Source organism: Varroa destructor, unplaced genomic scaffold, assembly GCF_002443255.2.
Source record: "Varroa destructor unplaced genomic scaffold, Vdes_3.0 BEIS01000006.1, whole genome shotgun sequence".
NCBI classification, from domain to species: Eukaryota; Metazoa; Arthropoda; class Arachnida; order Mesostigmata; family Varroidae; genus Varroa; species Varroa destructor.
In genome coordinates this window covers 11,623,564-11,637,503 of record NW_019211459.1, presented here as the reverse complement: position 1 = coordinate 11,637,503, position 13,940 = coordinate 11,623,564, and the positions used below count along the sequence as shown (strand labels likewise).

At 47.1% G+C, this 13,940-nt stretch overlaps 1 long non-coding RNA gene across 1 annotated transcript; it reads right to left on the bottom strand.

Moving 5' to 3' along the window:
- Window positions 1-414: 414 nt before the first annotated feature.
- Window positions 415-1,574, bottom strand: LOC147754856 (uncharacterized). The gene is made up of 2 exons (XR_015330673.1): window positions 972-1,574; window positions 415-725 (listed from the first exon to the last, which is right to left on the bottom strand). It is a non-coding gene; the product is annotated as an uncharacterized LOC147754856 (long non-coding RNA).
- Window positions 1,575-13,940: the final 12,366 nt, after the last annotated feature.

Below are 13,940 nucleotides of genomic sequence, written 5' to 3'. Positions count from 1 at the left end.
AATGTAATTCATGTACAAATATAGAAGAGTGCTCTGTATATCGTTGTTGTGTTTCAGAATGACTTCAGAGACACATCTGCTTTGTAAACGCTGGATGCTTTGACGTAGATATTTTTTTCAATGGTCAACATGGGTAACGGGGCTTCTTTTTTTTTTTTACCAAGTTTCTACTATCAGTCCATCAGCTCGCTGTTTTCAGGCCTTCGGGATATCGTTCTAGGCGAATAACGTGTTCTGAGGGATCGACTGGCGTGGCTTTCAACCGACAAGGGCAATATTGTTCGGAGAATTCTGAGAATACTCCGTAGCGTCATTGATTCACCAAAATCATGTTCCGCCTTACCATACATGAGACGTCTTAGACGTTTCTCCCTGTCTATGTTGACTAGTGATGAAACAAAGACGGCATTATCGTGTTACAGTAATATGTATATTTCTGCAGTATTGATATTCAATGTTATGTTGGGCAGCTGAAGACTACAGTGGAATGACCCTAAGGCTGGAGAGAATAGGTTTGCTGATATTGAGAAAATTAGCGGCAGAGCACGAACTATTGCACAATTACGCGCTACGAACACAATAATCGATAATGACATAACCCGACCGATATGACCCAGCACACACCGGTATCTTCAGATAATATGGGGTTTCAGGGTATGAATAGGGAAGCGACAACGACTACGTCCAGGGGCCGGTCGAGCCGCCTCGAGCTATGTTGATTTAATCTGAAAGCGTGTAAAGAAAAACGTTGATTAGCTCACGCGTTCTGAATAGCAATTTGCTATGAGTTCACTTGTTAGTTCCTGTTAATGTATAGTTTGTTTCCTGTTTTTTCTAGCTTTTTACAGCCACAAAAGGAACAGTCGAAACATGACATTCTGTAAAAATCACATCCTGTCTCACTACATACTAGTCAATCAACTACAAAACACTGTTACGAAAACTTTCAACTTGATAAAGCTTAAACTAACTTCTGCAATCCTTCATCACCAGCTAGTTCCGTTCACTTCATATTTGAGATCCTGTGTATTGTCACCATATACCACCGTTTTTTGGAGTGCGCTCTAACCCGCCGTAACAAGCCGCCTCGACTGTACTTCTTTCTGATAAACGGCTATAGTGAAAGTTCAATTCAATTCAATATCCGCCCCTCTTTTCGCTTTCTTGATCGTCCGCTTCAGCTTCTGCTCCGCCCCCATCGTCATGTTTGCCATTTGTCCTATGGCAGCGAACAACTGTATGGCGGGTACGCAGACGTGCGATAGTCGTGTATTCTGTGCACTAGTCAAATCGACTGTGACGGCCTCACTTCGCCGCTGTCTCGTTAGGAACTGAACTACAGGACGCTTCCATTTTATCGTGATCGGAGCAGTCCAGGTTAGCTGGCATCAAACCAACGCTACATGGGCGTATGAACACTCATTATCGCGGAACCCCTCGTTAAGGCACCGCTCGTGCTCGCTAAGAAGATGATATATAAATAGGTGCCGGGAGCCGAGAATCGCGTGCAGCTACAGGATAGCACCAACAACAATGTGCATGTAACGCAAAACTAGTCACCGGGTGAGTCCCGCTGCTCGCTACTTGCCGAATGGCCGACCACAGACGATTGGTTCAAGCCAATAATTATAGTCATTGACAACATTTGGATGGGGAATATTTCCAATAAAAAGAACCACGAATCGATGAAGTGCTCTTGGCGTACTCCGCGCTGTGCTGAGCTGTTCGAGTATTGTTTATATATCCGCCTTGTCGCTTGCTCGTATGTCTCAGAGTGTGCGCGTGAAAGCGCCTATGTGTGCGTGTGTGTATACGTTTGTATGGATGAATCGATTCACCCATCCGTCCATCAATTTATCGAGAAAGGAAAAGGCACTTCGAGATTGAACAAATGCATCCACCACCGTAGCAACAATTGCAGAGGTATGTAGTCTGTACTATTCATTTGTGGCCGCATTTCCTACCCGTGGGTTGTTTTGCCGGCGCCGACGCTACAGCTTCCGGTATTTTCGCGCCCATCATCGGTAACACTGGACCCCATACGATTATTTTCTTAGAGTTTTTTCAGGGAGGTATATTTAGGACGGCGTAGCATCTATTAACGCCACTATGCGCGTACTTTTCTAGGCGAATTACATAGCGCCGATGTGATCGCTCGCGGATCAGCTAAATCAAGACAGCAACAGGGCTATTGTATTATATGACGCCATCACCTACTGTTATATCACGTGGCACCTTCCCCAGGCTTTCGCTTCATTCTAGGTACATTTACCAAGTGCTACCCAGGGGGTAAAGAGCAGTACGGATTGCTTGCCTGCAGCCTGACATGGGTTTGCATCGCTTGCGCTGCCTGTGGCAACTACAGTACTAGTATTAGAAACGGTGCAACAGAACAGCAAGGGAGAAAAGTGGGTCTGAAATTGGCAGGGTGGGTGATGAGCTGATGGGATGAATGCTCACCGGGACCGACTCCGTCCCCCATTGAGGGTTTGGGTGTCATGCTTCGTTCCGGCCTATGGACAATGTGGGGATTCATTGTTCGCTGCTTGCCTGCTGGCTCAGGACTCATGCCTGTTTGCCTACCTTCGAATGTTGGTTGCAGTGCCTAGTCGTCAGCGAATTGATGCGGATAAGCTACTTACACAGTTGCATCCGCATCAACTCACAAGCGAGAGAGAGTTTGCGAGGCGAAACATTCAGCTCTGCTCGATTAGTACGGGTCTCACTAGCCTGAGCTATGACCGAAGCACTGGTACTTCGAAGTTAGAGAGCAAGCGGATGAAATACGAAAAGAGGGACTAGGCGGAAACAGTCAGCATTGGCAAACGAACGGCTGCCGCTACTCCCAAACACTCACTCATCCATTGCAAACAGATCCCTCAAACAACCTCGACTGCATCGCCGAGAATCGAGTTGCAGGGGGCGGGGTATGGCACTCACTCATCCATTTGTTTATCCGATCGAAGAGATTAAGAGAAGACTGGCGACAGGGGACTAGCAGACGATGCGGAGTTCTCGAATCTCGTTGTTGCTGCCACCCGCTTTAGGCAGTATACACCGTGTTAGAATACCTGGCTCCCTCGACTCGACACCGCCATTGTTTCGTACTGAGTCTCTGAGTTGATAAGGAACAGAGGGGAAGAGATCAAAAGGAAAGGGTCTGGAGAAACCCACAGGGGGGAGAATTCCAGTGCGTGTGGGAGTCATTGGATTGGCTCGGATTCGCTCGTTGAATGAATGATCGCGGTCGTAGTAATAGCCGATTGCAGGTCCTCACTGATGCTAGCCCAGCCATCGTCGTTATCGTTGTTGTCGTCGTTGCCGTTGTCATAGTGTTCGGTGTATTGGCGCCTCGCGTTCGCTGGGAGTGAACAATTGTGCTGCAGAAACCGATGCAGCGAGGCCTGCAGTCGACAACGATGTGTGCAAGGCAGATACCGCTAGAAGATAGGTACTGATACACTTCAGCACGAATGCACAGATACTCGGGTTCACATAGTAGTCATATTATCTAGTACACACATCTGTCAGATAACGATGAGGACCGCATCACATGCAGGGAGAGTGGAAACGAGGTGGATAGAAAGCAGGCGGATCAAGGGACGGCTGGGTCGCTCGGTTGCTCAATGTGTCTTTCAACTTGTAACTATTAATGATGGCGGCGAGCGGCAAAACGGCGAGTATAGCCTTGTCCATTACTACGTCGTCAAGCTTGACCAAGCATTGCGGCATGGCAGCGGCATGCCGCCACGGAGATACAAGCATAGGGATGCGAGAACAGTAAAATATTCAAATGAAACCCGAAGTCGGTTCTACCCCTTCCATTTCGGGTGCTGGTTTGAGTATGTCTATTTCTCCGTATACATGTGTGTGCGTGTGTTAGCTCGGAGGCGCTAATATCGTGTAAATGGTCGTCACCATAGTGGCACCGAATTGGAGGACACGTTCGTATACACTCACCCAAATGCACAGAGGTACGCATGAACAAACGGACAGATCAAGTCACAGCCAGGCCCCTGCATACTGCCATGCATTCAGGCGGGTGCAGAGTGCGTCGCAGGAACGAGACAAGAAGATAGAGAGCGAGAGAGGACAGGATGAATTCATCCATATAGAAGTGGGCAAGACAGCAGTGCTCCAACTGCTGCCACTGGCTGCGCCTCTGCCTCCAGCCAGCCGCTTGTCTCGGGATAGGCGGTGCTCACGCGGCGACGGACGGAGGGGAGTGAGAAGCGAGATGACCCTAACGAGTTGCTACATCAGCCCGCCATGTAGCGCTTACAGCCGGCGCGCAACAACATCGATCCTTACAACCGAGCGCATAGGCGAGGGATAGGAGTAGAGTGGGAGTGGGTAGGGGGAGAGGGGAGAGGCTGCATGCTCTCGCATAAGAACGAGGTACGGAGCGCCTGTCAAGTGATTCTCATTCGTAGATAATGATCTTGCTGGAGGCGGACGCTGAGCTACAGCTAGATAGAGCACATAGTGAAAAGCGCGCTCATGTCGCCAGCAGAACGGGTTCGTAGAAGGAAGCGGGTCGAAAAAGGAGATAGAAGAATTTTGCAGGGGAGACAGGAACAAGAGGGCTCCGACAATGAAGCTCAACGAGTGTAGTAAAAGAAAGGTAAACATTTGATTACTGCTACAATCTTCAGCCAATCTGGTAGAATGCGGGTCGGTTACAAAGACACAGAAGGGGGGCACCCGAGTAAGTGCTGACATATGGTTGTAGAAGAATAACTTCGTTAAAAAATTTCTCTCGCTGCAATTGAAGTGTTAAACTCAGAGACGACACTTATACACGGCTGAGCTGAAGCTGACTTTAAATATGTTCCCACAGCGTGAGCATGAGTGGAACCAATTAAAGTTAGCTTTGTAAATTGAAAAATACAATTTTCTATAACGGACTTTCCTACTGCAACCAGTGCATAAATAATTCGATGTATCTGCACATTCTGGTGGAAAGACCATTTTCGACTCTGTCTTTTGCTGTAGAGTTTTTCTTTCCAAAAGCGCACTAACTATTACATAGGTTAGTAGTTTTTGAACATTCAGGACCAAATTTGTTAGAGATCGTGTAATTATTAGCTCGCTTTCGTGGTAGAAAGGCCGTATTTCACTTGTCGTCTATAGCAGAAGCGGCGATGAATACCTTATTACTCGTACCAAAACGGCCGCGGCAGCTTAATGAAGCATGAGAATGTGGGCGTGAAGAATTATTCCGTCGACAGTCTTCCTGTGATCCTCAGCAAATTCCAGTGTTATGCATTTGACGATTACTAAACGAATTAATTATGAGCTTAGCTACGGTACTAACTTGCCATTGACTCAATGAACTTAGATCGAAAGCTTTCTACAGAACTCTAGAACTTCGATTCTACTAGACTTACGTTAACGCACAAGAAGATAACTACGAACAGCAAGTGAATTTAGTTGGTAACAAAATTATCTTCAAAAGAAGATGGTACCCATATCGTTTATCAAAACTAGTAGAACCGAAGAATGACTTGTCTGCTAATACAATACCGTCTGGATACCGTATTGACGGTGTCACTTGCTGTTCACTATTCAAAAAGTAATAGTTTTATAGATATCTAATGACTGGGCGGAGTGGGCTAGACAACCAGCAGTGCTTCCATGCTAGCGGCTCTCCTGCCGGTACCCACAAGGACGAGTTGCACGCATCAGCCGGTGAGTCCAGGGTCATCACCCCAACACTTCCCTTCTACCCGACTTTCACACCGCAAACAAAATGTAGTTGTATTCAAAGCTAAGCATAACGAGTGAAACAAAAAAAAAAACCCGACAGACAGCGGACAAAATGAAAGACAGAGAGAGAACTCGTTACGAATGACACCAAACGTATTGCTTCACGTTGCGGTCCGATTGCTGGCTGTAATGACATGAACGAACGGCTGATTGGACTCGTGCGCTATCACACATTCGCTATCTGCTCGTTCTCAACTGAACAAAAGCATTTCCCCCTTTCGGTCAGACGCTACACCTTTGCGCCCCGACTGACCAGCATCAACGAGTTGTTTGACCGACCTCGTTCCACGCAGACTTAGTGCCTAACAAACCTGGTACTACCTCACTTAGGTTGTATGTCTATAATTATTTGGGGTGTGTGAATGGTGCTTCCACCGCGTGTTCTCTAGTCTTATTACAACTAGGACAATTACAAACAACGCCAGTAGTAGTCGTAGCCATTGCTAATATTACCATTGCTGTAACTATTACTGGGTGTGGAGGACCCTATGACAACAAGCACGTTATTCCCTAGGAAACAGCGGTGTTCAGCCAGGATAAGCTAAGCTTGTGTCACACGACTCCTATGCGCCATTCGGTGCATTAAATCAGTGCAGGTCCTCGGTGATGTTCTGGTAATGTTGGTCAGGCGGCAGGTATGACTGGGGAAAGGGATTGTGTCGCTATTTAAGCTAAATCGACGGGGGCGAGGTTATGAGATGTGTGCGTACCCCCCTCCCCCCTCCCCCTCCCCAGCTTTCTACTTCCAAGCCCCATTTTGTACACGCGTCGACCAAACCAACAAGCTCCCTTCCGAGCTAATTCAGTCATATCCACGGCGTTTAGCCGAGTAGCGTGGCATTCGCTCTTCGCCGCCTCTCCTCTCCTAGATGATACTAGACCTCTCTTCGTTTTTTCTCTCGCCCCTGTTGTTCGCTGCGATAGTTAGCGATCCATGCAGTCCCAACGTTCTATCCTACAACCGGATGAGTGTAACTAAGAGACTGTGAAAAGGCCGATGGGAAATCGAGGACTAGGAGACAGTACGAGTGCTTGCTGGCGGATTGTTAGAGGGGTTGTTGCAACCCAGGGCAATAAACGATGTGCTTACCTCGCTGGCTGCTTTCATGTCCGCTGGCTTTGGTCTGCTAACAGCTGAAGGCGACAATCTGCGAGCACGTGCCGAACACACGTCGCTGGCTGCCTCCGCACCTCAAGTCAAGCCACCAACCGACAGAGCGACTTGTCGAGTCAAGTCGGGTGGCCCTACTTGCTTAATGCCATTGAGATCACCCCTGTGTTAGTGGCAAAGTTGCGACAGCTTTAACCGCCATCACCACTCACCGTCGTCGTCAGTGCCACGCGTACCCACCCCACTGCCTCATCGAGCGCTGTCCTATTGCTCGATGGCTACGGCTGTTGTTACTGCTACTATTCCTGGCTTTGCCTGCTAGCAGCTGCTGTTCTGCAGAGTAAAGGCGTGTTGCCTAAAGCCGTAATGCAGAGTTGAAGACGGGGTGAAGGCGAAAGGGATGCGACGGGGCGGGAAAGTGGACTGGCTAGGGACTGGCAGCCCAAACAGGCAGCTAGACATCCATTCATGCATCTGTGCGTGTGCTCCCTGCCATGCTTTTCCGTTTCTCGCTTTGGCAGAAATGACACGGCAAAAGCAGATCTTTATTGGAAGCTTATTTAAGCCACACACGCGCACACGTGCATAGATACATACACTTACCGCAGAGTGACGCCCCTGTCCCGAGAGAGAACCTCACATAACAACCCAGCGCTACTCGCCATTGCCACATTAGAACAACCAATCTCGCCGTCCTATTCTACCCCGCGCTACGGTACGAGTCCGATCCGCGCGATTGTACCCTGTGGGGTAGATAAGCGAAAAAAGAACCAGTGCGACTCCTCCCTTACCTTCTGTCTCACTACGATTACTGCAATCCCCCTCTCGTTTTCTTTTCTTTCTGCTATTCAAAAGAGGTTTACTCCTACTTAGGCTCTATGCCAATCTGGGGCGGCAGCAGTAGTAGCAAAGGCCCAATCGGCCGGTTCAGCCGACCTAAACGTCACGAACCGGGATGACAACCACCCTCGTATTGTAGGGTCGGCTCAGTTCTCCAGCGAGGCGGCGGTCTGCTTAACTCTCCCCAAATGTGTCTGCCAACGCTGCTTTCGCGAACCGCAGTCACATCCTCAGAGGTGCGCCTCTTCGCCTTTCTACCATCGCTTCTTGAAACCAATCCCCGAGTTGGGTCGGTTCTGCGCTACACCTCCCCTCGGCTCTTAGTTACTTTCCATACACCCTATAAGAATGAGTGGACGCATGCGAATGAGAAGCAAGCGAATCAACCCTCTGCGGCTCAGCTTACTTCAACGAAGAGCGCCCTGCGCTTCACGCGCTGTGCACTCTGTCCAGGTTCAGACCACTCCAGACAAGCAAGCCTCTCATGGGGAACCCATCGAGGCACGGATAGAACGAATAGAACGGCGGCAGCTTCAACCTCAAACGTTGGTCGCTTATTGCGGCAAACAGAAAATAAGCGCCAGTGAAATCGTTCGTACAGCAGGGCCAAGAGGTAGATTTATCTTTCTTTCTTTTTGTAAGATGGCTCTATGGGATATTCCGAACTTGGCTGTTGTTCCCTCTGCTGCTGTAGCAGTGCGGAAATGCCAACTCATACCGATTCGCCCCGAAACTGTCCGTACTGACTACATTCGGTAAAGCTGCTAGAATGAAAACGAGGAAGAAGAGCTGGTGCTACGCTAATACTATCTGTAGAATATTTCCATCGATCAATAGACTGCAATAAATGGAACAGATGACAGCAGACCTCTGAGCACGTATGAATAAGGGTAATCTTAAATTTGCCAATAAAAATTCCTCATTCTGTATTTTAGTCGCTTCATTCTTGTCGTTATTTTCCGCTCTATTTCTATCTTTTCAGCGCCCCTATGCCGAAGTACGGTAGCTTTGCTCCACGCTCTTTTTGCGCTGCCTTGACAATGTGATCATCGTTCGTTCAAACGCGACGAAACGAGTCCGTAAGGAACGATGAAAGCCAGAATCGGAAAAGAACTAGAAGCTCCCTCTAACTCGTTGGCACTCTCGTGCCCATCCGTTGCTGGCCGTTTGACTGGTGAGCCAGATACACGCGGCGACGGAGTCGTTCATCCGTTGGCGACGGGTGGAGCCAGCCAAAGAGAGTCCCTTCAACAGCAGTGGTTTTTGCGGTTCGTGCTCGAAAAAAACAGCAGACGCTAAGCAAGGGCTAAGGAAATAAAGGGGTGGGTTTTGAGTATACGCCATGTAGCTTACGTGTCAGCTCGATGGAGAACCTGATATGGTCAAAATTTGGCGCAACGTAAGCAGTTTGTGTGTGTGTGTGTGTGTGCGTGTGACAGCAGGCAGACTCGTCTTTCCTTCCTTCTCCGTGTGTGCTGATAGTTCTCTTGTTTAATATCTCTTTTCCATCATCTCTTCCATCGCCTCCTGGGATAAAGGTTTGTAAACGTTTACAGATTCGCGCCACTAAGCCGGTGCTAGTGGCACAGCGTTGAATCGCTTGGCTCACTCAGTGTATGGCTTTCTATGTCCAATGTCCGATTAGGACGATCCTGTCAGATAGATCCCGCAGCTCTGCTGGCGCGGCTTTGTCCACTACACACCGTACAGTCACAGCATATATACAGAGACAGACAGATCCCCGTTGCAACATACCATAGAACAAGCAAGCTTCTTCTTGGGCTTCCAGTACCACTTCTACGACGACTACATGCCGTCAGCGCTTTGCTTTTATCCCCCTGGGCACACCAGTAGCACAGTACAATTTTGCTTTAGGGACCCTGTCACTCCTGGCGCGGCATCGCAATGTAAAAATACATACTTACACGCACGCATAAAAGGACACTTACAGGCATCGCCTCACACGAGGGGCTCCAAAGCAAGTGGCAATAGTTTTAGTGGTAGGGGTAATGTCGATAACGGTCGGTGCCAAGGAGAAAGCCATTGAAGCTTGCGAAAGTAGAATGGAGTTCTAAAATGGATAGATACTTAAATCTCCTGTCGTTCGTATTAGTCTTTGGCCTCGGCCGCTACCTCAACCTATACAAAAGGACTCACCTACCCCACGGTGCTCTGATAATGCTGATCGTTCTCTTGAATACCATCATTATAGGCGTTGCGGCTGCTACCAACTCGGCTGTACTTTTTCGTTGGCGATAGCGCCGCCTCTTCGTTAAATCTCTCATTGTTCAACCCCCGCATCTCATTCCACAGCGTTTGGTCTTCTTTGTTATTATTCGGCCCGTCCCCGGTGTCGTTTAGTTTCTCCCGGTTCGAAAAACTATGTTTAACCAGCGTCTTCGCACAGGGTGCTTCTCACTTAGTCGCTAGAGCTTAGACTGCAGATGACAACTGATCACAGCTTTCATATCGCGTTCTTTCTATCCTGTTTTAGCCTCTCATATTTAGCGGCTCTGAAGTCTGATCTTGTTGGTATTGTGCACTGATCGGTGCAAACCTGAATGTCTTTTTTACTTTCTTCTTCGCTTAGCCGAACTCTTCGTAACAGGCGGAGGTGACATTAGAGATCAGCGCTTCAGAGTAGTAACAGTGATAGCATTATAAGCTATACTAACGCATACATACATATATATATGGCTTTGTATATGGAAATACTATATGACGGGAATCAACAGAGAGACTAATGTAGCGCGAACCAGTGTTTCGGCCTAGATCGTATTTAAATCGTATGAATGTTGCGGTGGTCCTAACATGTTACTGCAAGACAAAAAAGGAGGTTTTAGGCACAAGGCTTCAAAATCGGTACTCAATAAAACGGAAACCAAAAATGAGCGAGCCTTCCCGCGGCCTCAACTGGCCTGGTCTGTTGACTAGTAAAGGGCAATGCTTTTTCTCGATGCAGCGTCCCAGATGAATCCGTGGGGTCCACTGATGCTAAATCCCTCTGCAAATTCACAGCAAGCAATCTGCCACCGGACCCGGTTAGCTAGCATTGTAGCGCCCTTGTACCCTTCGGATTCTTTTTATTTCTAGTCATCAAGGTTGGCACGCCACGAGTACCTAACAAAGCAATGGGAATAAAGCGAATTCGGATGGTTACAGCCAGTAGAACTGGCAGACTCAGTCGCGCTGCAGAGAGCTGCTTTCTGGGTTATTTTGCATTCATTGTGAGTACACATTGAGTCTGGTGTGATACCTCCCTACCTGTATATCGCTTTGTGCGAGTACAATGTGGCGCATCAGCAAAGTTCTACCGCACCCGCCATGAAGTAGCAACAGTAATCATGGTCCGTCCGCATGACTTCACAAATACGACCATTGAAGCAGTAGCAGGGTGGTAGTAGTAGTAGTTGTAGAATAGAGTAGCCAGTTTTCCGATCGAAGTCGTTCTGTCTGTCGAATCTATTTGCTTGGCCCGTGAGCACCGTTGAGGACTCTTAACAAACACTCGTTGATGTCTACCTACTCCATTTCTCGGTCTCGCCTACGCCTTCTCTCCCTCGAGCACTTTGGCGTTGGTACGAAAGGCGAACAAAAAGGATCAGAACATGAGCCAGCGTGCTCCCGATAGTTGCTCGCCTCTTACAAGCGCGCTGGTGTCAATTGTGGCTAGAGTTGCGTATGCATTTATAACAGACAGAGACTTTTTATCATGTAAATGTGTGTGTGTGTAAGAGAGGAGAGGAGAGGAGAGGAGAAAAGATTTTACTATGTATGTACACGAGGTCTGCACCCTTATATCGAGACAACTTCACAGCCCAGAACAGAATGTCGGCGCTGCGCCCACTAGGCCGATGGGTGGATCTGCATTGTTAGGAGTCTACACACACTGGAAAGAAATTCCTATGTATAGTATCCTTATCTGATGATTGCATCCATTTACACAGAAGGCATTTGCTCGAACCGATGCTTCCGGCGAACACCAAACGATTAATCGACCAGCGGCACCAATATAAGTTTGTTGTCCCATTGTGCACAATGGGATCGCACGAAGAATGAACAATGGATACGTGCGCGCAATATACAAGCAGTCAGGCAAATAAGCTTCTTCTTTTGAAATGAAGCAAAGTCGTTCAGATCGATCAGCAACAATGGCAGTAACCGTCGTCTCTAGTAGAAGCCGGCGGCAGTCCTATGCCGAACAGTAAGCAGCGTTTCTGTATAACTAGTTCATGCCTGTTGTTGCAGGTATAAAAATACAACTACTATGGGGTCGTCGAGAAAAACCAAGTAGTCTTTTCTCACCGTGTTTGCTGCAGGCTAGGGCGGCTGGCGTGATAAGCAATGCAGCCTCTGCTGTTGTCTAACTGACTAGGATTGGGAATGTCCAGCTGTCATAAGGTGCTTGCCAAAGATTTAGAGGCTCGAATGAAAGAAAACAATTAAGGGACGCTTACTACTCCCTTTCCCATAGACAATAACAGGCAATAGGTGAGCAGGATTTGTGAGAAGAGGGTTTCCACAGAAGTTCTAACATTACCCCCGAGATCAAAGAAGGGGCAGCAGTAAGTTTCAAGGCGAGGCGGGGGAAATACTGATTCACTGAATTGTCCGGCATATCCATTCATTGAAAGAGTGGCATTGGGAGTATCGGCGAGTCTATCGTGCAGTTGACGGCCGATGCGAAACTGTGGCTAAAAGGTTAGAGCCAACATCAGCCGTACAAATCCCTTGACACATACCTGTCAAGAGATTTATGAAAAATCTGAGTGTAGGGAAAAAGCGGATAGGACGCTAAAAATAAGCAGTGACTGAAGATGATTCGACACTTGCATCAACGCTAATGTTATAACTCGGTAGAAAGAGGTTGTAGAATAGAGCGTCAGGCGCAACGTGGAAAGACGGTAATCGAGGCAAAGAGAAAATCTGCAGTTACCAAATTTGCAATGAGGTATACTGAGGCCGTGTGGTGCAAAATCAAGCCAGATCGGAAGTTTCACAGGGAACAGTGATAAAACAAATCTAATATTTGACACACGTGGCAACGTTTACTAACTTGCTAACCTGGCGCTCCTTGACGTACTGCCTTATATTTCAAATTAAAAATAAGAGTCTCTCATTTATAAATTCACTCAGTTGCTCATCAGAAATTTTTGTGCAGCAGGAGCCAAAAGGCAAATTATCAATGAGTCATCTGTTGCGATGCTGACGTCTAGACCTGTTCGTCGATAGACGAAAGAAACACGGCAAGAGATAAAAAGAACGAGCGAAAGATAAACTGTTTTTTCTTTTTTATTTAATCACGGTCGACATTAGTAGCTTTTGTCGCTTCAAAATGGATATCCCTGTCTGAAGTAGGTCAGGATACGCGTGGCCAACTCGCGTCCCGTAATCGCTTAATGCTTAAAGTGATTGAAAATGTAGGTAGCGGAAATGCCTCATATGGAAGCCTAGAGCTGAGGAACTTTGAAAAGCTTGTAGAGGAATAACATGCTCGCTTGAGGGGAACGTATCTGAAGGACGGAACAGGGATAATGCTTAGATAAGCTTGTGTAAATTGTGTCTACATTGCTAATTGTTTTACGTTGCCTATTGATCTTACCAAGAACGTCATAGTAAAGGCAGCATTTACCGATATTATCGGGACAATCATATCGCTCTAGTCATTTAGTAGAACGCTAATACATCTATGAAATGATCTGAGAGAACTTGACTTATATTATTATTTTACACCTAGCTAATATTAAAGTTACAAAGAATCCTGTCTTCACTAGCATGAGTTGCTAGTACAGGTACACTACAGCGAATAAGTTCTGTTTGCACTGCGAAGGTATCGCCCTGTTAGATCCTGTTAGATTGATATAATTCAAGGTATATGAATGTATGAGATAGAGTCCATATTGCAAACCTATCTCTTTATCGATCTGTAATTTAGAATTGTAAGCTTGCGTTTCAGATAGGCTTCCGTCTGAAAAGTTACATATTATCAATTCTTGCAACCTCGATCTACTTTCTTAGATCTAACTTAGAAGTACAGGTCAGAAATTAAAACCAACTATGGAAGATGAAGAAGCCTCTTTTCGAGCCAGATAGACTTCATGATATATATCAGCCATTACCCAATCCGAAAAAGATTCATAATGCGCCCATAGCGAGTTTTGTAAATAATCCCATAATATAATGTGGTACAGGGCAGTGCGTTGAAACGAGAGAAAACCCT